Below are 26,896 nucleotides of genomic sequence, written 5' to 3'. Positions count from 1 at the left end.
ATGTTTGTTTGCCCAAGTGGAGGTGGATATAATGTTTTGAGTCAGAGGTGCAAAGGCAAGGAGCACAGAGCCTGGAGCCAAAAACCTGTAACTCACTATCTCTGTGAAAGTGTGAAAGTTTCCACATCTGTAAAACGGGAATACTTATAACCAGTTCACTGAGTTTCTAAAGAATTATAGAGGATAACAGTGATACCCAAGGGCCAAGTCCATAGTAGGTGCTCAACGAAGACTTTTATCCACACAGGATATACTCGTAGGGGATTGTAACAGACATTCGGAGTTTTGCCTTGTTCTTTAGAGATACCAGGAAAAAACTTTTTGTATGCATTTGCATTGCTATTCGTAAAACCTGGATCTAATCGCAGGGATACTTAATCTCCTCCAATGTTTGTATTTACTGCCCCTCAACCAAGTGAAAAGAGCCTCTCTAAAGAGACATTTCACAGATGAGAAAAGCGACTGGCCAGGCGGCTCGCCCCAGAGCATTCTGCTAGTGACTAGACAGGTGGGGACTGTGCTTCTACAGAGGCCTCAGGAAAGTGCTGCGGAGAAAGGGACAATTCACCCCCATGCAAGACTAAGTAAGACTCCTCCATATCTTATTCACAAAAGATCCACTTCCGAGCCGCGAGTCACGCCAGTGGGCCTGGCCCCTGACGGGTACCCGCTGCCGTTTCCAGACACCAGCCCTCCCCTCCTCACGTTCCCACCGTTCTGCGAACGCCTTGGAAACTCAATCTGAGCGCCCGTCCGCTCCCTCTGGCCAACCGCGACCCGGCACTCTCAAGCGAACGTCCAGCCTACAGTGAGGACCCAGATGAGCAGAGGCCGCCCCCAAATCCCCCTCCCCGGGAGAAGCGAAGCACGAAAGCCGGGGGTCCCAAGCGTCCGCGCCCCACCGATTCCCCGGCCACTCACCGCGCGTCTCCAGCCCGCGGGCCCGCTGCGGGGCGGCGCGGAGCCGATGGCCCGGGTGCTGTGGGACGCACGTGCGGCGCAGGCAGTGTGCGCTCCGGGCGTTCCGGTGCCCGTGCGCGCCCCGCCTGTGACCCCGGGGTGGGCGCTCCGGCGGCGCAGGGGCGCGCGCGGACGTGCGTCGGGCGGCGCCCGGGCCGAGGAGATGGATGTGGCCGTGGTCGTCGGCAGAGGGAAAGAGGCTGCACTGTCAGCTGTCGAAGCGGGCCGGCCAGGGTCCGGTTCCGCTCCTGGCGGGCTATGCCCGTGCCCGTGCCGCCCGGAGCAAGGTAATTACCGCGGCACACGTCGGGTTCCCCTTCTATACAAGGAGGGTAGGAAAGCCTCGCTCCTCAGCCGGGGTGGTGAGGTGAATTAAGCACCAGGGTATGAAAAGCACGGCCGAATCATGTTTTCGCCCTTCACCGCCACGGGGAAGCGGCACTTCGTTGACACTCTGTAGAGAACTTTCCTCAGAGACGTTCTTCTGTGCTTGCCCAGCACTTACCACACCCTAGTGCTGCGGTCACCGAAGCGGGCTGTGTGTTAGACTGGGTGTGAGAAGAAAATACTAGAACTTTCATTTGTGTTTGTAACTAAAAAGTAAGAAAGAATTCACATTAAATAGGTGGCATGACCCTGACTCTAAATGGTCCCATGTTCCATATGTTATAAGTGGGATTCTGAGGGAAGAGGGAAAACTGTCCAAAATGCAGAGGGGATGACAGCGGTGCTTTTACTTATGACAATATTTTATTGACGCTAGGAATTCAACTCTAAGACGTACTATTTTTTTGCTTTTTTTTTTGGTGGTACTTGGGCCTCTCACTGTTGTGGCCTCTCCCGTTGCGGAGCACAGGCTCCGCACGCGCAGGCCCAGCGGCCATGGCTCACGGGCCCAGCCACTCCGCGGTATGTGGGATCTTCCCAGACTGGGGCACAAACCTGTGTCCCTTGCATCGGCAGGAGGACTCTCAACCACTGCGCCACCAGGGAAGCCCCGTACTATTTTTTATACACTAGTAAGAAAAAGAACTGTCTTATAAACTTGTGACATAATGCTTTCTTGTCACTTAGAATATTTTTAATTGAAATTTTTATTTTCAAAAAATTTTTTTATTTTATTATTTTATTTTATTTATTTATTTTGGCTGCGTTGGGTCTTCGTTGCTGCGTGGAAGCTTTTCTCTGATGGCCGCGAGCGGGGGCTACTCTTCGTTGCGGTGCGTGGGCTTCACATTGTGGTGGCTTCTCTTGTTGAGGAGCATGGGCTCTAGGCACGTGGGCTTCAGTGGTTGTGGCACGTGGGCTTCAGTAGTTGTGGCCCATGGGCTCTAGAGCGCAGACTCAGTAGTTGTGGCGCACGGACTTAGTTGCTCCACGGCATGTGGGATCTTCCCGGACCAGGGCTCAAACCCGTGTTCCCCGCGAAGGCAGGCAGATTCTTAACCACTGCACCACCAGGGAAGCCCCTAAAATTTTTATGTTTTAAAAAATATCCCTTTTAGATTTATTAGACATATGTGTTTGCTATCAGTCTTGTTCATTTGAAAAGAAAAAGGAAAATAGAAGCAAAATAAATTTGGTTAAAATATTCTTTAGATACATTCGCGTTCAGTCTGCAACATTCCTGATGACTTTTTTGTTTCACTCAATATCATCTTCAGTGACATGAGTATTAATAAAGCCACATTTCTTAAAAGAATGTCCCACTGTTACCTCTGGGATGTTCTTCCCTTCCACTGAAACCAATCCAGGCTTGCTTAGTATGTGCAGAGCCAACTCCATCACCATACCGTTTGGGCAGTAAGCATAAGACACCTCCCAATTTCTTTTTAATAGATCGTTATTGGAGTATAATTGCTTCACAATACTGTGTTAGTTTCTATTGTACACCAAAGTGAATCATCCATATGCATACGTATGTCCCCATATCCCCTCCCTCTTGAGCCTCCCTCGCATCCTCCCTATCCCACCCCTCTCGGTCATCTCAGAGCACGGAGCTGATCTCCCTGTGCTATGCTGCTGCTTCCCACTAGCTAACTGTTTTACATTTGGTAGTGTATATATGTCCATGCTACTCTCACTTCGCCAAGGCTTCCCCCTCCCACCCCATGTCCTCAGGTCCATTCTCTATGTCTAATCTTTATTCCTCCCCTGCAACTAGGTCCATTAGTACAATTTTTTTTTTTTAGATTCCATATATATGCGTTAGCAAATGGTATTTGTTTTTCTCTTTATGACTTATTTCACTCTGTATGACAGACTCCAGGTCCATCCACCTCACTACAAATAACTCAATTTTGTTTCTTTTTATGGCTGAATAATATTCCATTGTATATATGTGCCACATCTTTATCCATTCATCTGTCGATGGACACTTAGGCTTCTTCCATATCCTGGCTATTGTAAATAGTGCTGCAGTGAACATTGTGGTACATGTCTCTTTTTGAATTGTGGTTTTCTCAGGGTATATACCCAGTAGTGGGATTGCTGGGTCATATGGTAGTTCTATTTTTAGTTTTTTAAGGAACCTCCATGCTGTTTTCCATAGTGGTTGTATCAATTTACATTCCTGCCAACAGTGCAGGAGGGTTACCTTTTCACCACATCCCTTCCAACATTTATTGATTCTAGATTTTTTGATAATGGCCATTCTGACTGGCGTGAAGTGATGCCTCATTGTAGTTTTGATTTGCATTTCCCTAATAATTAGTGATGTTGAGCATCTTTTCATGTGCCTCTTGGCCATCTGTATGTCTTCCTTGGTGAAATGTCTATTTAGGTTTTCTGCCCATTTTTTAATTGGATTGTTTGTTTTTTGATATTGAGCTCCATGAGCTGTTTGTATACTTTGGAAATTAATCCTTTGTCCGTTGTTTCATTTGCAAATATTTTCTCCCATTCTGAGCGTCCTCTTTTCATCTTGTTTATGGTTTTTGTTGTGCAACAGCTTTTAAGTCCCATTTGTTTATTTTTGTTTTTAATTCTGTTACTCTAGGAGGTGGGTCAAAACAGATCTTGCTGTGGTTTATGCCAAAGAGTGTTTTTCCTGTGTTTTCCTCTAAGAGTTTTATAGTGTCTAGTCTTACATTTAGGTCTTTAATCCATTTGGAGATTATTTTTGTGTATGGTGTTAGGTAGTGTTCGAATTTCATTCTTTTACATGTAGCTGTCCAGTTTTCCCAGAACCACTTATTGAAGAAATGTCTTTGTTGTATATTCTTGCCTCCTTTGTCATAAATTAGGTGACCATATATGCATGGGTTTATCTCTGGGCATTCTATCCTGTACCATTGATCTATATTTCTGTTTTTGTGCCAGTACCATACTGTCTTGATTACTGTAGCTTTGTGGTATAGTTTGAAGTCAGGGAGTCTGATTCCTCCAGCTCCGTTTATTTCCCTCAAGACTGCTTTGGCTATTCGGGGTCTTTTGTGTCTCCATACAGATTTTAAGATTTTTTGTTCTAGTTCTGTAAAAAATGCCATTAGTAATTTGAAAGTGATTGCATTGAATCTGCAGATTGCTTTTGGTAGTAGAGTCATTTTCACAATATTGATTCTTCCAATATAGGAACATGGTGTATTTCTCCATCTGTTTATGACATCTTTGATTTCTTTCATCAGTGTTTTATAGTTTTCTGAGTACAAGCCTTTCTCCTCCTTAGGCAGGTTTATTCCTAGGTATTTCATTCTTTTTGTTGCAATGGTAAATGGGAGTGTTTCCTTAATTTCTCTTTCTGATTTTTCGTTGTTGGTGTATAGGAATGCCAGAAATTTCTATGCATTAATTTTGTATCCTGCAACCTTACCAAATTCATTGATTAGTTCTAGTAATTTTGCATCTTTAGGATTCTCTATGTATAGTATCATGTCATCTGCAAACAGTGACAGTTTTACTTCTTGTTTTCCAATATGTATTCCTTCTATTTCTTTTTCTTCTCTGATTGCCATGGCTAGGACTTCCAAAACTATGTTGAATAAGAGTGGCAAGAGTAGACATCCTTGTCTTGTTCCTGATCTTAGTGGCAGTGCTTTCAGTTTTTCACCACTGAGTATGATGCTTGCTGTTGGTTTGTCATATATGGCCTTTATTATGTTGAGGTAGGTCCTCTCTATGCCCATTTTCTGGAGGGGTTTTATTATAAATGGGTGTTGAATTTTGTCAAAAGCGTTTTCTGCATCTATTGAGATGATCATATGGTTTTTATTCCTTAATTTGTTAATGTGGTGTATCACATTGATTGATTTGCATATATTGAAGAATCCTTGCATCCCTGCGATAAATTCCACTTGATCATGGTGTATGATCCTTTTAATGTGCTGTTGGATTCTGTTTGCTAGTATTTTGTTGAGGATTTTTGCATCTATGTTCATCAGTGATATTGTTATATAATTTTCTTTTTTTGTGATATCTTTTTCTGATTTTGGTATCAGGGTGATGGTGGCTTCATAGAATGAATTTGGAAGTGTTTCTCCCTCTACAATTTTTTGGAAGAGTTTAAGATGGATTGGTGTTAGGTCTTCTCTAAATGTTTGATAGAATTCTCCTGTGAAGCCATCTGGTCCTGGCCTGTTGTTTGTTGGCAGATTTTTAATTACAGTTTCAATTTCATTACTTTAATAGGTCTGTTTATATTTTCTAATTCTTCATGGCTCAGTCTTGGAGAATTGTACCTTCCCAAGAATTTGTCCATTTCTTTGTGGTTGTCCATTTTATTGGCATATAGTTGTTTGTAGTAGTCTCTTATAACCCTTTGTATTTCTGCGGTGTCAGTTGTGATTTCTCCTTTTTCATTTTTAATTTTATTGATTTGCTTCCTCTCCCTTTTTTTTCTTGATGAGTCTGGCTAAGGGTTTATCAATTTTGCTTATCTTCTCAAAGAACCAGCTTTTAGTTTTATTGATCTTTGCTATTGTTTTCTTCATTTCTATTTCATTTATTTCAGCTCTGATCCTTATGATTTCTTTCCTTCTACTGACTTTGGGTTTTCTTTGTTTTTCTTTCTCTAGTTGTTTTAAGTGTAGGGTTAGAGTGTTTATTTGAGATTTTTCTTGTTTCTTGAGGTGAGATTGAACTGCTATAAACTTCCCTCTTTAGAACTGCTTTTGTTGCATCCCATAGGTTTTGGGTCACTGTGTTTTGTTGTCATTTGTTTCTGTGTATATATTTTTTTCTTCTTTGATTTCTTCAGTGATCTCTTGGTTATTTAGTAGCACACTGTTTAGCCTCCATGTATTTGTGTCTTTTACAGTTTTTTTCCTGTAATTGATTTCCAATCTCATAGCATTATGGTCAGAAAAGATGGTTGATACGATTTCAGTTTTCTTAAATTTTCTGAGGCTTGATTTGTGATGCAAGATGTGATCTATCCTGGAGAATGTTCTGTGTACACTTGAGAAGAAAGGGTATTCTCCCACTTTTGGGTGGAATGTTCTATAAATACCAATTAAATCTACCTGGTCTACTGTGTCATTTAAAGCTTTTGTTTATGTATCTATTTTCTGTGGATGGTCTGTCCATTGGTGTAAGTGGGGTGTTAAAATCCCCTACTATTATTGTGTTACTGTCGGTTTCTCCTTTCATGGTTGTTAGCATTTGCCTTATGTATTGAGGTGCTCCTATGCTGGGTGCATAAACATTTATAATTGTTATATCTTCTTCTTGGACTGATCCCTTGATCATTATGTAGAGACACCTCCCAGTTTTGAAGATGTTAAATATGAAAAATGTACGTCTTAGACATCACAAAGTACAGTGGATTGCTTTTATGAGACTGTGACATGTAGTTTACATACTTCAGCAATTTATCTACGTGAATAATTTGATAAAAACAAATCCTTAAGTTATAGAATCTTAACATCACTGCCTAGTGAGCTGGTGAGTGACTGTGAAAATTATTTGCAACAAAGTTAAAAGAATCTAGTTAAAACTGAGCTATTTTTTTTTTTTTTTTTTACGAAGAAGGCAAATATTTTAAACTCGCTGATCTTTTCTGTAATGATGTGTCTCTTAGTAGTATGTTACCTAATAGATATTTTTGGAAAAAAATAAAAAACAAGGCTTTTTTGTCCCTTCAAGTAAAGATAACATTTCAACACTGGGTGAGAAAGTGCTATAAAGAGAACATTTGAAAACAAATATTTCAAAACGTTACCACTATTGTGAGATTTTTTTTTTTTTTTGCTAAAAATATGTAACTTTGTCACCTACAAAAAAATGCTTAAAAAACTTGGAAACAATTTACTATCTTTTTCAGTCTTTCAGTTGAGTAATTGAGTGAATTTTCAACCCAGGTGTTAAAAAATATGAAAATGCAGCAGCTTCTGCTCAGTTTGAAAGGACGACTAATCAATATCAGGAGTAATAAAATTATGTAACCAAATGTTAATAAAAAGCTTATATAATTCATAGATTAGCTTATTTTTCTACAATTTTTAGTGAGAAGAAAGGCTTCTTATTTTGTTAATAAATTATTCAAAAAATGAATTTTACTCTCATTTTAAAATTAATTTCTATTTTTGTGTACATTTTACAATATATATGTTGGAAATTCATATTTATAATATATATTTATGTATATATAAAATTTTTTAAAAAGCTGACCATATATTGGGGATATATTCTCAAGTCCCTTTTTTCTTAAGGCATGCACAATCTAAAATGTTTAGAAACCACTAGTCTGTTAACTTCTAACTGAAGCATGTTATAAAATTGCTAAATCAGACACAAGATGGTATTCCAGTACATCTGAGCCATTTTCTGTAGGGGAACAGATGAGAGGTATTGGAGGAAGGACTTGAATCAGTTAAGCAAGCAAAACAAATTATGAGAAAACTATAAGATGCAGGCAACAATGATAGCCTTCATTATTCTTTTCTTTTCCCTGGATGCAAATAAATCAGAAGATGACTTATCTTACATAAGCATTATTAGAGAAATTATCTTCTTCTAAGTTCATCAGTAGCTCATTCAGTTTAGGGTTAAATATTGAGGGAAAGCTCGTGCTAATAGTTATTGATAACAGGGGTTCTCCCATCCTCCCTGCATCCTTCCTGTTATTGTAAGCTCCAGGACTGCAAGGAGTCCTGTCTTGTTTGCCCCCTTATCTCCAGCACTTGGCACAGTGAGCAGCACAGAACAGGGGCTCAACAAATACTTGTTGAGTTGAATTGACTTGCTCTGGAGAGATCTCATTCTCTCTGGTCAACCAAAGTTATAAGTGGTATTGAATCTTCAAACTTTCAACAGAGTTAAAAAAGAATAGTTGGAAAATTATATATAGTTTTGCTTAGCATGTCAATGACCCTTCCGTATGGAATTTAACCATCTGTAGAGGTCTTTCTGTTTTCTTTTTTCCTTTCTTTTCCTTTCCTTCCTCCTCTTCTTTGAATCTCTGGGGAGTTTCCCTAGTAGATACGTGGTGGTTGTCAGTGGTTGCCTATCTAGTTAGAGAAAAAAAAATCTTGCTTCTGTATTTTCTGAGAACAAGCCCTAGACAGTTGAGAAAGGCTGGTGAAGCAAGAGCCTAACATACAAACCAAACTATCAACCTATGATGGTTAGGATGATTAAGTCTTTGGATATGAGATGGTCATCTGTGTAGCTATAGCACTTGCAAATCAAAAGCTCAATTAAGTGAATAACCACACTGACAGTGACAAAGACTTTTCTAGGAAATACTAGTTCAGTTTCCATTTCTGGTATTTTTCCATTCCTTTAAATGTCTATTTTGGCTCATTGTTGATACCAGAAGTCCTGAAAGTACTTAATCATACTGTGCTATGAACAACTGAGTGTCATTTGTCAGAATAAATATTAAGAGATGGTTGCCAACATAGTGATTTAGTGCATCAGACAAATGCTGGCACACTTAAGCTTGGTAAGAAGTTTTGACATACATTTTAACCTTTTATTTTAATAAGAAGATTAGAATCTAAGATTAATTATTCATTCTTACTGCTTCACTTTGCAAAAGTTCCATTTCTGAAAGTTTTTGCTTAATTATCAATTTTACTCATCTGTCCAAAGTGTTACACTGATAGGACACCAATGTAACTCCTAAATATACTTATAGTGTCATATGTTGAAAATATAAAATATTGTAGTGTAAGATTCTTAGATTATTTGTGATCCCCAAAGATTCTTAAAATGCAGAGTTGTAACTTTTCCACAACTGACATTCAGCAAGCGCAGATGTTGTTTATAGATGAACAAACCACATGGAAAATGCCGTGTCTTAGATAGGAACAATGCATTTACAAGAGGTTTTTAGGTTGCCAGAAGCCTTATTAAATGAAAATAAAGCTTAAAGAGTAAAATGAGACAGGAGGCAAATTTAAAACACTGACAGCCACAGGCCCTGCACAATATAAGTTTGATTCGCAGTCTGGCTTGGCTCTTCTCAACAGCTAAATCTAAGAGACATATGACACACAGGATTCACAGATCCCATCATATAATGGCTTGTAACCTGGGCATCAGAAGCAGAACTTGCGGTGGCCCAAGAGAAAGTTCTTAGGTTCTTCTAAAGAGGAGAGTGGTTCACATAAAAGACAAATTTCTCACAAACATTCCTACATAAAATCACACAGTAGATTCTTATTTATTTAATTAGTTAGTTAGTTATAGATTTGCTCAATGAAAATCTAATGAAGGGCACTCTGGAACATAGATGCTTGGTGAGCATTAACATTCTTTTCTATGTATCAGTCTTTTAGGCTCCAAATATCTCTTTGCTTCATGCTTTCCATACATAAAAAAATACTCTCTGGAATGGACTTGAGGACACAGGGAGGGGGAGGGGTAAGCTGGGACGAAGTGAGAGAGTGGCATGGACATATATACACTACCAAATGTAAAATAGATAGGTAGTGGGAAGCAGCCACATAGCACAGGGAGATCAGCTCGGTGCTTTGTGACCACCTAGAGGGGTGGGGTAGGGAGGGTGGGAGGGAGACGCAAGAGGGAGGAGATATGGGGATATATGTATATGTATAGCTGATTCACTTTGTTATACAGCAGAAACTAACACACCATTGTAAAGCAATTATACTCCAACAAAAATGTTAAAAAAAATACTCTCTGATTTCTGTAGTGAGATAACCTCCAATCCTGTCCCGTCAATGTATCCAGCTCAGAGCCAAGCTTTCTGGGTAGTGAGCAACAGTGGCTACCTAGTGAGCTATGACTCCTCTGGTCCACTGCCTATAACCGCCAGACACACATTACCTGTACCCCACTCCCTCACCCATGATGTAAAGTGGTGGAACAGGAACAATGAATGCTCCCCTTTGGAAGGGAGAAAAATGTGAGACACCGGAAGTCATTGGTCTGAAGCACTGCTATCTGCTGGGTGATGTATTAGTGTTTTTGATTTTAGTCTACAGGACCTCTGTTAAAACTGAGACAGAATCTCAATTAAGTATCCTTTGCTACAAGTCAAACACAACAGAGTAATAATAGGGTAAATTAATAATTTGGCCTTTCTTTCTAGTCCCTCCCTCCAAAGTAATAGTTTTTTTTTTGTTTTTTTTTGCAGTACGTGGGCCTCTCACTGTTGTGACCGCTCCCGTTGCAGAGCACAGGCTCCGGACGCACAGGCTCAGTGGCCATGGCTCACGGGCCTAGCCGCTCCGTGGCATGTGGGATCTTCCCGGACCGGGGCACGAACCCGTGTCCCCTGCATCGGCAGGCGGACTCTCAACCACTGCGCCACCAGGGAAGCCCCTAAAGTAATAGTTTTGTGAGAATCTTTCCACATTTTTCTTCATGTCTTTACAGATGTATAGGGTTTTTTTTTCTGCTTTAAACAAAAATTGAGTCATTCTATCTATCTTTTGTTTTTCTTTACCACTTGGCATAAACTTCATTCCACAACATACATAATAGATCTAATTCATTTATTCCATAGCTACAAGTATTCCATACTATGTATACACTAAGATTTATTTGACCCTTCTCTTATTTATAGGTCTTCAGTTTTTGTCCTATTTTCCTCCAAACAAAAATACAACATACTCACCAAAAGAAAAATATTCTTAAACATAAACATACACAAATGTATAGTGTGTAGTAGAATCTCACATGTGGCTTGTTGAATCAAAGGGTTTGAGCTTTTTCACTTTAATATATTATGCAAGATTATTATCCAAACTGTAATAATTCACACTCTTAGGAGCATACCACATCATCACTAACAATGAATGCTATCCATCTTCTGTAATTTTTATCAATATAACAGGTGAGAAATGGTATCTCATTGCTTTAAACTGTATATCCTTGACTACGATCATCTTTTCCTATGTCTGATAGTTTTTACAAATAAGTATTATTAATTTATCTCAGCCTGCCTTCAAATAATGTATAATGCAAGACCTTTACAACAGTAGGCTTCTATCTTCATATCTTCTGTGCTATTCCATTGCACATTTTACCTTCGTACATATTGCAAGCCACACAATACATTATTACTACTTTTGCTTTAACTATCTTTTAAAGAAATTTAAAAATAGAAAACAAAATTTTCTATATTTCCCACATATTTTTCAGTGCCAGAACCCTTTATTCGTTTGTAGAGATCAAAGTTTCCACTGGGTATCATTTCACTTCTGTCTAAAGAAATTCCTTTAACATTTCCTATAGTGCAGGTGTGCTAGTGACAAATTTTCTCAGCTTTTATTTGTCTAAAAATGTCTATTTCACCTTCATTTTGCAGTATTTTTCGTGTTTATATAAAGTGACAAGTTTTTTTCTCCGTAGCATATTAAAGATATTATTCCATGGTCTTTGGGGTTGCATTGTTTCTGATGAGAGTCGGTGGATTTCTTATCTTGTTCTCCTATATGTAATGTCCTTTTTGCCCCCTTGATGTCTTCAAGATTTTTCTCCTTATCACTGATATTCATATTATATTATGATGTGCTTTGGTGTGATTTCCTTGGTGTTAATTCTGCTTAGTGTTTGTTGAACTTGGTAGATCTGTGGGGGTTTTTTGTTTTTGCCAAAACTGGAAAAATATTCAGACATTGTTCCTGTAAACCTCTTTTTTTTCAGTTTTTTTTTCTCTTTTTGCTTCAGCTTGGATAGTTTCAATTGCTGTGTCTTCAAGTTTATTGCTCTTTCTGCAGTAGTGTCAAATCTGTTAAATCTATCTAGTTTTATTTATTTATTTATTTATTTTTGGCTGCATTGTATCTTTATTGCTGCGTGCGGGCTTTCTCTAGTTGTGGCGAGCAGGGGCTACTCTTTGTTGCAGTGCACAGGCTTCTCAGCATCGTGGCTTCTCTTGTTGCAGAGCATGGGCTCTAGGCGCGCAGGCTTCGATAGTTGCAGCATGCGGACTCAGTAGTTGTGGCTCGCAGGCTCTAGAGCGCAGGCTCAGTAGTTGTGGCACACGGGCCTAGTTGCTCCGTGGCATCTGGGATCTCCCTGGACCAGGGCTCGAACCCATGTCCCCTGCATTGGCAGGTGGATTCTTAACCACTGCACCACCAGGGAAGCCCCCTATCCAGTTAGTTTTAGAAAAAATTTTAAAATGTTTATCATCTTTAGAAGTTCCATTTTTAATAGTTTCCTTTTCACTTGTTATCAGTTTTTCCTTTTAATCCTTGAGTGCATTTATAATAGTTGTAGTAAAGTCCTTGTCTGCTATTTCTTTCATCTTTGCTATTTCTGATTTTATTTCTATTGCCTGCTTATGAATCACATTAATTGTGCTTCTTTGCCCATGTAGTAATTTTTTACTGAATCCTAGATATTGTAAATGTTACAGGATCTACAGAGGCTAAAATATTTGTTATCTGGTCCTATACAGAAAATAAATTTGCTAACCTTGCCCTAGATGTATAGAATCATGTTGAGTATAACTGCCAGTACATGGAGTACACAGCATGCAGTTGTCTTTTAAAATCCTACCCCACCCCTGCCTTTCTTCTTTCTTTCTTTCTTTCTTTGCAGTTAATACATCAGTACTTTTTTTTTTTTAATTAGGCAACAGTCAAGAATATAAGAGTGGAGAGCAAAATAAACAATGCCCTTTTTCCCCACCCTCATCACAAACCCAACAACTATCAAATTTAGTTTAGGGAGATTTTGGTCCTCTTATTATATCTATCAGTCCATCCAGACCATACTTTGATAGTGACACCTTCTGTTGTTTGAATTTATGCAAAGTCCCAAGCAAACACAACTTTTAGCTGGGTCTACTGTTAACAATTTCTAACCTCTACACCCACTTTCTATTCATTGTATTCACAAACATACGCCTTTCTTTGTGTGGGTACATTTGGGACCATGGTATACATATTGGTCTTTTCTACCATTGTTCATCTTGGAGTTCTTTCCATGTCAAAGTGTGTAAGCCTATCTCATATGTTTCTTAAACAACTTCATCACATCTGTAACACAAATAGGCCACAATTCATGAACTAGTTTCATTTTAATGGACATTTTGTTTTGTAATTTTCCATTATCAACATGATATTGCAAGAAACATACTTTACATAGTTTATATACGCATTTCTGAACATTTGTGGCTATTTCATGGGATAAATTTTGGAAGTAGAATTTAAGCATCAGAAAAAGTGCATGTTTACAATTTTTATTGAGATATAATTGACATATAACATTATATTTCTTTCAGGTGTACAACATAATTATTTGATATATGTGTATATTGTGAAATAATCATCACAGTGTCTAATTAATGTCCATCATTCCACAGAGTTACGATTTTGTTTTCTTGTGATGAGAACTATTAAGATTTTCTTAGCAACTTTTGAATATGTAATACAGTTTTTTTGTTTTTTGGTTTTTTTTTGCGGCACGCGGGCCTCTCACTGCTGCGGCCCCTCCCGTTGCAGAGCACAGGCTCCGGACGTGCAGGCCCAGTGGCCATGGCCCACGGGCCCAGCAGCTCCGCAGCACGTGGGATCCCCCTGGACCGGGGCACGAACCTGCATCCCCCGCATCGGCAGGCGGACTCCCAACCACTGCGCCACCAGGGAAGACCTATAATACAGTATTATTATCTATAGTCACCATGCTGTATACATCCCCAGGACTTATTTATTTTATTTTATAACTGGAAGTTTGTACCTTTTGACCACCTTCACCAATTTCACCCACTCTCCATCCTCTGCTTTCAACAAACACCAGTCTGTTATCTGTATTCACCAGTTTGGTGTTTGTTTGTTCGCTTTTTAGATTCCATGTATAAGTGAGATCATACAGCATTGTTTTTCTCTATCTGACTTATTTTACTTAGCATAATGCCCTCAAGGTCCATCCATGTTGCTGCAAATGGCAGTAATTCCTTCATTTTTATGGCTGAATAGTATTCCATCATATATATACACACAACTGATCCATTTGTCCATCAGTGGACATTTAGTGTGTTTTTATATCTTGGCTATTGTAAATAGTGCTGCAATGAATTTTGGGGTGTGGATACCTTTTCAAGTCATTGTCTTTGTTTTCCTCCCTGAAGGAGAATTGCTGGATCATATGGTAGCTCTAGTTTTAACTTTTTTGAGGTGGCTCCATACTGTTTTCCATAGTGACTGCACCAATTTACATTTTCACCAACAGTGCACAAGGGTTCCCTTTTCTCCACATCCTCTCCAACACTTGTTATTTCTTGTTTTTTTAATAATAGTATTCTAACAGATGTGAGGTGATATCTCATTGTGGTTTTGACTTGCATTTCCCTTTTGATTAGTGATATGGAGCACCTTTTCATGTGCTTGTTGGCCATCTCTATATTATCTCTGGAAAAATGCCTATTCAGATCCTCTGTCCAATTTTTTAATTGAGTTGTTTGTTTTTTTGCTATCGAGTTGTATGAGTTCTTTATATATTTTGGATATTAACCCCTTTCAAATATATGACTTGCAAATTTTTTCTCCCATTCAGTAGGTTGCCTTTTCATTTTGTTGACAGTTTCCTTTGCTGTGTGAAAGCTTTTTTAGTTTGACATAGTCCCACCTGTTTACTTTTGCTTTTGTTGCCTTTGCTTTTTGTGTCAAAGCCAAAAAATCATTGCCAAGACCAATGTCAAAAGTTTACTGCCTGTATTTTCTTTTAGGAGTTTTATGGTTTCAGGTCTGATGTTCAAGCTTTAATCTGTTTTGAGTTAATTTTTGTGTAACGTGTAAGAGAGTGGTCTAGTTTCATTCTTTTGCATGTGTCTGTCCAGTTTTTCCTGCAATATCTATCAAAGAGACTCCTTTTTCCCCCTTGTGTATTCTCAGCTTCTTTGTCATAAACCTACATATGTGTGGGCTTATTTCTGGGCTGTCTATTCTGTTCGGTTGATCTGTGTCTATTTTTATGCCAGTATCATACTCTTTGATTATGATAGCTTTGTAATATACTTTGAAATCAGGATGCATGATGTCTCTAGCTTTTTATTCTTTCTCAAGTTTGTTTTGGGTATTAAGGGTCTTTTGTGGTTCCATACAAATTTTAGTATTGTATGTTCTTTTTGTGAAAGAATGCCATTGGAATTTTGATAGCAATTGCATTGAATCTGTAGATTCTTTGGGTAGTATAGACATTTTAACAATATTAATTCTTCCAATCTATGAGCATGGACTATGTTTCAATTTGTGACTTCTTCAGCTTCTTTCATCAATGTCTTATAGTTTTCAGTGTACAGGTCTTTCACCTCCTTGGTTAAATTTATTCCTAAGTATTTTATTCTTTTTGATGCAATTGTAAATGGGATTGCTTTCTTATTTTCTCTAATAGTTTATTATTAGTGTATAGAAACCTCACTGATTTTTGTATATTGATTTTATATTCTGAAACTTTACTAAATTTGTTTATTACTTCTCAGTTTCTTTGCTTTTTTTTTAGTTGAGCCTTTAGGGTTTTCTCTAATAGTATCATATCATCTGCAAATAATGATAGTTTTACTTCTTCCTTTCCAATTGGATGCATTTTATTTCTGTTTCTTGCCTAATTGCTCTAGCTAGTACTTCCAGTACTAGGCTGAATAAAAATGGCAAGAGTAGGCATCCCTGTCTAGTTCCTGATCTTAGGGGTAATACTTTCAGCTTTTCTCCACTGAGTATTATGTTAGCTGTGGACTTGTCATGTATAGCCTTTATTATGTTGAGGTCTAGTCCCTCTGTTTCCACTTTGTTGAGAGTTTTTATCATAAATGGATGTTGAATTTTGTCAGATAACTTTTCTGCGTCTATTGATATGATCATATGATTTTTATCCTTCTTTTTGTCAATATGGTGTAACACTTTGATTGATTTGTGGATGTTGAACCATCTTTGCACCCCTGGAATAAATCCCATTTGATTATGGTATATAATTCTTTTAAGGTATTGTTGGATTTGGTTTGCTAATATTTTGTTGAGTATTTGTACATCTATGTTCATCAGGAATATCGGCCTGTAATTTTCTTTTCTTGTAGTGGCCTTTTCTGGTTTTGATAGTGAGGTAATGCTGACCTTGTAAAATGAGTTTGGAAGGGTTCCCTTCTCTTCTATTTCTTGGGAAGATTTTGAGAAGGCATGATATTAGTTCTTCTTTAAGTGTTTGTTAGAATTCACCAGTGAAGCCATCAGGTCCTGGACTTTTATTGGTTGGGAAGATTTTGATTACTGATTCAATCTCCTTACTAGTAATAAGTCTGTTCAGGTTTTCTATTTCTTCATGATTCAGTCTTGGTACTTTGTATGTTTCTAGGAAATTATCCATTTCTTTTAGATTGTCCAATTTTTTGCATATAATTATTCATGGTAGTCTCTTATGACCCTTTGTATTTCTGTGGTATCAGTTGTAATGTCTCCTCTTTCATTTCTGATTTTATTTATTTGAGTTATCTCTCTCTTTTTTTTTTTTTGGTGAGTCTAGTTCATACCCCCTTTTAACTTTTTGTTTTGTTTACTTTTATTTTTTCTTTCTAATTGTCTATCCCCAGTCTTATTACTTCCCAACTCACTGACACTCTCATTTATATAATGTATCTTTCCAATTTGCATTCTGTGTGTTTATTCACATACTTATGAATTTATGATAAATATCTAACATTGTTATGTTTTAAAAAATTTAAATGAATGGTATTGCTTTATAAATTTAATACTGTTTTCACATTTGTTTCCCTCTCAACATTGTGTTTTTATGATCGATTCATGTTGTTACAAGTAGCTTTGGTTCATTGTTGCAGCCTGTTGCATAACATTCCTTCAAAAGCATAATCCACATTTCCACATTCATTCTCATATTGATGGGCTTCTCAGTTGCTTCGAACTCCTTGCTGCCACAAATAATACCTTGAACGTCTTTGTGTATGTCTCTTGTGCATGTATGTGGATGTTTCTCTAAGGTGTGCACCCAGAAATAGAAGTGCTGAGTCATAAGTGATGCACACACTCAAATGAACTAAGTACTACAAGATTGCTCTTTAAAATTGGCTGCACCATTTGGCAGTCACATGAGTGGCATGTGAGGATATCCATTTCTCCTCATCTTTTTCAGAAACTTGTACTATCCAATTGTATTAGTTTCCTAATGCTTCTGCAATAAATTACTGCAAGCTTGGTGGCTTAAAATAACACAGATTTTTACATTCTTAAGGTCAGAAGTCCAAAGCGGGTCATATTGAGCTAAAATCAGTTTGTTGGCAACGTTGCACTCTTTTCTAGAGACCCTAAGGGAGAATCCATTTTCTTGCCTTTCTCAGCTTCTAGAATCAACTCACATTCCTTGATTCACGGCTCCCTTCATCTTCAAAGATAACAATGGTCAGTCAAGTGTTTTTCATGTCACATCACCCTAACTCTCCCTTTCCTGTCTCCCTCTTTTACATTTAAGGACCCCTGTGATTACATTATGCTCACTTGGATAATCTCCCTCTTTCAAAGTCCACTGATTAACAACTTTAATTCTACCTTCAACCTTAATTCTCTTTTGCCCTGTAACCTAATATATTCACAGGTTCTGGGGATTAAAATGTCAGGATCATTTTGGGGGGGGTGCATTTTTCTGCCGACCACACCAACTTTATAGTTCTTGCCAATTTGTAAAGCATCTCATTGTAGCTAAAATGTACAAAAAAATCTTATAAATTGATAAGAAAAAAATGAATAGAAAATGAGTAATGGATATAAATAGACAAGTCACAAAAGGAAAAACCTGAAGTGTTAATAAATATATGGAGAGATGCTCAACTTCACTCTTAATAATAGGAACGCAAGTTGAAACTACACTGAAACCACTTTTTTGTAATAATTTGAGATATTTTTGGTAACAGTTTGAGATATATTGAGATATAGTTATTATACCTCATAACTCATCCATGTACAGTGTAGAAGTCAATGGTTTTAGTATATTCATAGAGTTGTGCAACCATCACTATAATCAATTTCAGACTGTTTTCATCACCTCCCAAAGAAACACTGTAAACTTTAGCTATCACCTCCGACCCTTCTAACCCTCCTGACCGGAGGCAACCACTAATCTATTTTCTGTGTCTGTAGATTTGCCTATTCTGGACATTTCATATAAATGGAATGATATAATATACGGTCTTTGACAGCTGGCCTCTTTCACTTAGCATGGTTTCAAGGTTCATTTGTGTTGTAGCATGTATCACTAACTTTATTCCTTTTTCTGGTTAAATAATATTCCATTTTGTTGATATACTTCATTTTGTTTAGCCATTCATCAATTGATGGACATTTTGGTTGTTTCTATCTTTTGGTGGAATGATGCTGTTATAAGCTTTCATGTACAAATTTATGTGTGGACATATGTTTTCATTTCCCTTGGGTATATTCCTAAGAGTGAAATTGCTTGGTCTAATATAACAACTCTATGTTTAAGTTTTTGAGAAATGTTCAATCTGTTTTCCAAGGTGGCTGCATCATTTAAAATTCCTACCATCAGCAGTGTATACAGGTTCTTCACCAAAACTTAATATCTGTCTTTTTATTATAGCCATCCCACTGTGTGTGAAGTGGTATCTCTTTGTGGTTTTCACTTGCATGAGACCATTTTTTACCTGTCATATTAGCAAAGATCAAATTTTGAAAAAACACTGAGATGGAGAGTATATTGGGAGAAAACAGGCACTAACCAACATTGCTGGTGGGAATGTGAATTAGTGCAACCTCTAGGGAGGTATTTTGGCTATTTGGCTTATTTATTGATATCTTAAATGCACAAACCTTTGACTTAACAATTCCTCTTCTAGCAATTTGAACTTGAGATACTTTTGCATATGGAAATGTGGAAAGTGATTTACGTACAGGGCTTTTCACAATAACATTGTTTGTACCAATATTAATTAGCATGGGACTGGTTATGTAAATGGAATGCAGTGCTACACTTCAAAAGAATGAGGCAATTTCATATGTACTAATATGAATTTATCCCCAAGATATATTGATATGTGAAGAAAGATGGGGTACTGAGCAATGTTCCACTATGCTGTCATTTTATAAAAAAAAAAAAAGAAAGAAAAATATATATTTGCCTGTGTATCCCTAGGATATCTCTGACAGAATGCATAAGAAACCAAGAGTGATTTCCCCTGGAGAAGGGAATTAAGTGGCTGAGAAAGGGTGGGAGGTCATTTTTAAATAATATTTCTTTCTTTTTGTGTTTTAAATTTTCGAACTATATGTATGCTGTAGTTATTTTATGAATAATTTTTACTTAAAATTTTCTGCATAAAGGTCTGGCATTACTTATTATGCTAATTCCAACTTTATCTTTTGTTATAAAAGAAATCTTTTTATTACGTTTTTTAATTGGAAAAAAATCTTTTTATTATGTTTTCTAATTGGATATTGCTAGAACCAGGGGGCACTAATGATTTTTATATACAGATCTTATTCTGATAAATTATTATAACACTCTGTTATAATAGTTAATCTTATTGGTTATCATAGTTTATCTTTTTTTTATATAAATGATTGTATCACCTAAAAATATGAAACCTTTGTCACTTCTAATTCTTATACTTCTTATTTTTTTAATTGTCTTATTGTGTTGGTTTGGTGGAGTTTTCCTTGACCCATTTTCACTAACAGGTCAACCTTGAGTGGTTCACAGAATTATTCAAGCTTTCCATCAAACGTGGGTCTGAGGCTATGTGCTGCTTCTTCTCACAAGTAGTGAAACTCCAGTCCCAAAGGTCTGTAATTATTTCCTTTACCCCTGTGAATTCTGCTTTAGCTCCTACTCAGTGCTTTTACTTTGAGCCTCTCTTCGTATCTGGCAAATGGGGTAGTTCTTTCTTACTTTTGGCTTGGCTATGTATTTTAAACAAATTTTTTTAAAAATTCAGAATTTCAATGTATTTGGAGTTAGAGACAGCTTCTTATATCACCTGCTATATTATTATCAGGAAGTCTCCATCTGCTTTGGACAGAGTGTTTGCGTTCCCCCCCAAATTCATATGTTGACACCTTAATCTCCAGTGTGATGGTATTTGGAGGTAGGCCTTTGGGAAGTAATAGGTTTGGATGAGGTCATGTGCGTAGAGCTCCCATGATGGGATTGGTGCCCTCATAAGGAGTTAAAGAAACCTAAGCTCTCTCTTCACATTGTGAGGAAATCAAGAAGACAGCTCTCACAGGAACCTGACCATGCTTTCACCCTGATCTCAAACTTCCAGCCTCCAGAACTGTGAGAACTAAATATTGTTATTTAAGCCACCCAGTCTCTAGAATTCTTGTTATAGCAGCCCAAACTAAGACACCGTCTGACCACCACCCCTTTTTAATACCCATTTTTGTCCCTATTTCTTTTCCCAGTCATTCAAATATGGATATATCAATATTTGTCAGAAATTTTGACCCTCTTTGGTTCTCTTCATATTCTTTTTCCATTGGTGTATTAGTATTCTACTGCTGCATCACAAATTGCCACATAGGTAACAGTTTAAAACAATATATATTTATTATCTCAGAGTTTTGGTGGGTCAGGAGCCCGGGCATGGCTCAGCTGGGCTCTCTGCTCATAAAGCGTCTCACAAGGCTGCACTCATGTTGTTGACCAAGGCTGTGACATTATCTGAAGCATGCTGTCCTCTTCCAAGCTCACAGGGTTGTTGGCAGAATTCATTTCCATGCAACGATAGAACTCTTGGTGGCTTGTTCCTTCAAGCCAGCAGAAGAATCTCTGAACGTGGGGAAGGCCTCAGTCCCTCTTTTAGAGGGCTCATCTGATTATCTCCCTTTTAACTGACTCAACGCTAACTGATTTGGGACCTCAATTACACCCGCAAAATACCTTCACCTTTGCCATATAAGGTAGCATAATTACAGGAGTGATATCCTACCACCACTACCATTTTCTCTTGGTTAGAAACAGGTCACCGGTTCCACACTCAAGAAAGGAGGATTATACAAAGATATGAATACAAGAGAGTGAGAATCATAGGACTATCTTAGAAGTCTGCCTATCACACTTGGTAATCTTATACTTGAATACTATTTGAAATTCACTCTTTAGCAGGAATGAATCTCAAGTCTGTACCTTAACTTCAGTTTCTTTTTCAATAACCATTTCAACCATCTAATGAGCATCTCTGCTTCTGTGGCTCATGAGCATTTCAAACTCGATACAGTAAACCTTGATCAATGATGTATCTAATTCTCACATAAGGAGATGATTGTGTGAGTTCATAATTTAAACTTAGCCTTTAAAGTCATGAGTTTCCTCTGCACATACCCATTCCACAAGCTGATCTTTTTCACTTTGTTAGGGCTAGCGCATTAAAAGCTGAGTTTCATTGGCTAGGCACTCAGCCGGGCTAACTACTAAGTCACTTGCTGTTATAGAGCACTGCCTCAGGCTTCAGCATCCTTAGAAATTACACGTCATGCTCCTCAAGGGTCTCTTTAGAGTAGTCAAAACCACGCACACTGTAAGGTGTTTGTTCTGTATTTTTAAAACTCGACTTCCCTCTACTCCTCTAAACCAACTATTTTTCAAGTTGTTTATAGGTTGCTTAACGCTATCACCATCCTCCAAACCATCCAGTCTTACAACTCTAAAGGAGTGGTGTGTGAACTTAAGTGGTGATATTTAAGAAAGGAAGGAATCTCCTGATTTATTATGCAAAGAAGCTTTTTCGAATGAGCATATGTGCATTCTTTTCCAGGAATGATGCCCTTAGCTTTCTTTAGATTTTCAAAGGCGTGCATAACTGAATAAAACTCTTAGAGTTAATTTTGTTTTTTCTCTCTCCTTTTTAACTTTGGCTGGGTTGTCAATTTCTTTCAACATTGCCACCTTGATATTCTTAGTATTTCTATCATCACTAGCAGCATCCTAGTTCAGGTATTCATTGCCTTTGTATTATATTCCTAATTACTCTTTCGCCAATTTAATCTTCCTAAAGCCCAAATTTGAACATGTGTTTAGCCAGTCAACCATTCATTCAGTTTACAGTGCCAATTGCTGAGAATACCAAGATGGGTAGATATTTCATATCCTCAATCTTTCCCCATTTTGGTGAAAAAAAACAGATATAAAGATATTTTTAAACAACAGCATATGTGCAAGAGTAAGTTTTACTATGTGTATACTGCTATGGTAATAATCAGAAGAGTATCTAACTCATCCTGAGGGAATAAAAAACAGAGTCACAGGATGTGACACTCACGGTGGGTCTGGAAGGATGAATAGGAACTTTGCAGGTCCAAAGGAGCGTGGGAAGATCATCGATGGAGGTGGATTGTATGGTTAGATGTAAGGAGTCAAAGTGTAGGTTGAGCTTGGGAAGGTTTGAATAATTTCTACGAATCCTAAAGATGCATGGGGTGGAGTGTGGGAAATGAGCTGACATGTAGGGTTGGTCAGATTGGAAGATTCTCATTTGTCTTTTGTGAGGACCCATGAAAGATTCAACCGTCCATTCCATTAGTGGCAATTTGTTAAATGCCTGGTATGGGTTGGGCGCTATGATAGGCCCCACAGGAAAGACGTGATAAGAGACACAAATTGAAATTTTGTAAAAGAGTAGAACTTAAATGTTCTCACCAAAAAAAAAAAAAAAAGGTAAATATATGATGTGTTAATTAACTTGATGCAGGGAAGAATCCTTTCACAATGTATGTGTATATCAAATCGTCATGTTGTACACTTTAAATACCTTACAATTTTGTTTCTCATCTATACCTCACTAACGCTGAGGGGAAAAAAAGAGATGTGTAGATAAGTAATCATAATAGAGTTTGATGAATTCTGTGAAAGTGGCCATCTTGTAAAATGGGGAGGCAGATCAGGGAAGCTTTTTGAAGGAAGATATATGAGCCCAGGGACTTCCCTGGTGGTGCAGTGGTTAAGACTCCACATTCCCAATGCAGGGGCCAGGGTTCAATCCCTGGTCAGGGAACTAGATCCCACAAGCATATGCCGCAACTAAGAGTTCACATGCCACAACCAAGATCAGGCACAACCAAATAAATAAATAAATAAATATTAAAGAAAAGAAAGTGTTATTAACAACTGCAATGTATAATCATTGTACTTTAAAAAAAGAAAAGATATATGAGCCCAGTGTTTTGCACATAGAAGGCACACGTTAAAGTTCCTTGGATGATTACACGGACAAGAGACTGGCTGGCTGATATGACAGGGAGGGGTCTCCCAAGTAGAGGACAAAGGAATAAGCATGTTATGTTTAGGGAGAGAGAATTATCCTGAAGTATATAGAGAACTGTTGAAGCACTAAAAACATTGACCTAATTCTCCTTTTAAGTCTTGAAATAGAGAGGAGAGTGACCTGGAGGAAGGAGAGACTGGGTACTCTGTGAGTGAGGCAGAGATGCAGAGGAGAATATGGAATTAAGAGACATTTAGGAACAGATTCCAAAATAGGACTCAACCAGATTATGGAATGTCACATAGAGGAGGATTGTCAGTTCAGCTTTGGACAGGCTGAGTTTGAGGCCGTTTGGAGTTATGACGGAGGATGTCTAGTAGGCAACTGGCTATATAAGCCTGGTACTTTGAAGAGAGATCTAGCCAAGACATATAGAAGGCATCAGCATGAAGGTGGTAATTGAAAACATGAAAGTACATGAGATCATCCAGGGAGATTTTATAAAGTCCTTGGGAACCTTAGAAACACTAATCTTGAAAGAATGTGAGAAAAAAAGGGATAGACAAGAAACTGTGAGAGGCTGGGGAAAAATCAGGTAGAGAAAGAGACCATGGAAACTGAGGGAGGAACTAACTTAAAAAGGTAAGGAACTGTCCAAAATGATAAGTTCTGCTTCAGAGGAGTGCATTTAGTCATTAAATTCATTTGTGAAATATATATTGGGAACATAGTCTGTGTCAGGTTCTAAACATTAAGAATAGAAGCAATTCTAAATATTAAGGATAGAAATTCAGAGTTTGGTGGCTTACATTTTGGTAGAGGAGTATTATATAAGCAAATATGAACAATGAAATATTTAAGGTGTTTGATCAAAATTTCCGTAAGGTATACCAAAAAACACCAATGCAAGAGAGACCAGTTCTACCTGTGGAGGGCAGGGGAAATGGAAAGGATTCATATAGAAGGTGACATATGCGAAAGTATTAATTGGATTTGGCAATTACCTGCGTAAGAGGAATTCTTTAGAGGTAACGAAAAAGGTCAAATTGTAGTTGGTAAGGAGTAAATGAGAAATAAATAAATAAGAAATGTAAGTTATCCTTTCAAGAAATTTGGCCCTGAATACAAAGGGGTAATTTCAGGTTCTGTCTCGTTCTCTCTCAGCTTCTGCTTCTGGTGACTTCTGTCTGTATTGATCATGTTTTTATTTATATATTTATTTATGTATTATTGAAGTATAGTTGATTTACAATATTGTGTTAGTTTCAGGTGTACAGCAAAGTGATTCAGATATATATATATATTTATGTATATACATACATATCATACCATTCTTTATTCTTTCATACCGTATCTTTATCCATTTATCTGTTGATGGACACTTCGATTGCTTCCATGTCTTGGCTATTGTAAATAGTGCTGCTGTGGACATTGGGGTGCATATCTTTTCGAATTAGAGTTTTTGTCTTTTCCAGATATATGCCCAGGAGTGAGATTTCTGGATCACATGGTAATTCTATTTTTAGTTTTTTAAGGAAACTTCATATTGTTTTCCATAGTGGCTGCACCAATTTACATTCCCACTAACAGTGTAGGAGGGTTCCCTTCTCTCCACACCCTCTCCAGCATTTATTATTTGTAAACTTTTTGAAGATAGACATTCTGATGCCTCGTTGTAGTTTTGATTTGCATTTCTCTAATAATTAGCGATGTTGAGCATCTTTTCATGTGCCTGTCGGCCATCTGTATGTCTTCTTTGGGGAAATGTCTATTTAGGTCTTCTGCTCATTTTTTTTTTTTTTTGCGGTACACGGGCCTCTCGCTGTTGTGGCCTCTCCTGTCACGGAGCACAGGCTCCGGACGCGCAGGCTCAGCGGCCATGGCTCACGGGCCTAGCCGCTCCGCAGCATGTGGGATCTTCTCGGACTGGGGCACGAACCCGTGTCCCCTGCATCGGCAGGCAGACTGTCAACCACTGCGCCACCAGGGAAGCCCTTCTGCTCATTTTTTGATTGAGTTGTTTGGTTTTTTGATATTGAGTTGTATGAGCTGTTTGTATATTTTGGAAATTAAGCCCTTTTTGGTTGCATCATTTGCAAATATTTTCTCCCAGTCTGTAGTTTGTCTTTTCATTTCGTTTATGGTTTCCTTTGCTGTGCAAAAGCTTTTTTATAAGTTTGATGATCATGTTTTTTACTTTATGTGTTTTATGATGCTTTGACATTTTGGGGCCTTGCAGACCTGGGGAGAGACCTCCCCTCCCAGGACTAGCTAATTCCTAAGATAGTAAACAATTTGCTTTCAAACACTCTTCATATACAGATCAACTGTCTTAATCAGCTCCAGTTGCTATAACAAAATGCCATAAACTGGATGACTTAAACAACAGACATCTACTTCTCAGAGTTCTGGAGACTGGGAAGGTCAAAGTCAAGGTGCCAGCAGATTTGTTCCTGGTGAGAGATCTCTTCCCAGCTTGCGTATGGCTGCCTTCTTGCTGTGTGCTCACATGGCCTTTCCTCCGTGCACTCTCATGGAGAGAGATTTCTCACTCTCTTCCTCTTCTTACAAGGACACTAATCCCATCAGGAGGGTCCTACCCTCATGACTTAATCTAAGCCTAATTACTTCCCCAGATCCTCACCTCCAAATACTATCACACTGGGAACTGGGGCATCAACATATGAATTTTGGGGGGACACAAACATTCAGTCCATAACACCAACTAACCTAAAGTCCATATCCCTGAACACCTCCTTTATACAATTTCCATGCATCAAGTCAGTATTTCCCCTTCCTCAAACCACCCCACGTCCGAGTACCAGACGACTAAAGACCACCTTTATAGCCCAGAGTCCACTGGGATTATTCAAACTACCCAATCCTAAACTTGCTCAAACTTGCCTGCTCTGCCCCGCTCATTCCTTCCCATGAAAACCCCCCAAAAGGCTGTAGGACATGTTCTCCCCTCACTCTTTCTGCCTCCTGACCAATCCTGGAACTTCCCTATGTGGCCCTGCACAGTGTGGTGTGCCCCCTTCTCTTGGGAACTGTGAGGAGTAATAAAGCTCACAGTTTCTACAGTGAGGTATCACCTCACACCGGTCAGAATGGCCATCATAAGAAAATCTACAAACAACAAATGCTGGAGAGGGTGTGGAGAAAAGGGAACCCTCTTGCACTATTGGTGGGAACGTAAATTGATACAGCCACTATGGAGAACAGTATGGAAGTTCCTTAAAAAACTAAAACTAGAACTACCATATGACCCAGCAATCCTACTACTGGATTTCTCATATACCCTGAGAAAACCATAATTCAAAAAGAGTCATGTACCACAATGTCCATTGCAGCTGT

General features: G+C 38.2%; 1 protein-coding gene and 1 long non-coding RNA gene across 2 annotated transcripts in view; one reads left to right on the top strand and one right to left on the bottom strand.

The window, feature by feature from the left end:
* IL12RB2 (interleukin 12 receptor subunit beta 2) overlaps positions 1 to 1,014 on the bottom strand; it is an 82,444-nt gene extending 81,430 nt beyond the window's left edge. The window contains exon 1 of the mRNA XM_067726518.1: positions 922 to 1,014. The gene's annotated coding sequence lies outside the window, so the exon portion shown is untranslated. The remainder of the gene's footprint in view (positions 1 to 921) is intronic.
* A 105-nt stretch (positions 1,015 to 1,119) lies between these two features.
* LOC137210696 (uncharacterized) overlaps positions 1,120 to 26,896 on the top strand; it is an 82,403-nt gene continuing 56,626 nt past the window's right edge. Inside the window, exon 1 of the long non-coding RNA XR_010936668.1 lies at positions 1,120 to 1,247. This is a non-coding gene — a long non-coding RNA (uncharacterized lncRNA). The remainder of the gene's footprint in view (positions 1,248 to 26,896) is intronic.

The sequence above is a fragment of the Pseudorca crassidens genome, chromosome 2 (assembly GCF_039906515.1).
Source record: "Pseudorca crassidens isolate mPseCra1 chromosome 2, mPseCra1.hap1, whole genome shotgun sequence".
NCBI lineage: Eukaryota > Metazoa > Chordata > Mammalia > Artiodactyla > Delphinidae > Pseudorca > Pseudorca crassidens.
This window is presented reverse-complemented; position numbering and strand designations above follow the sequence as displayed.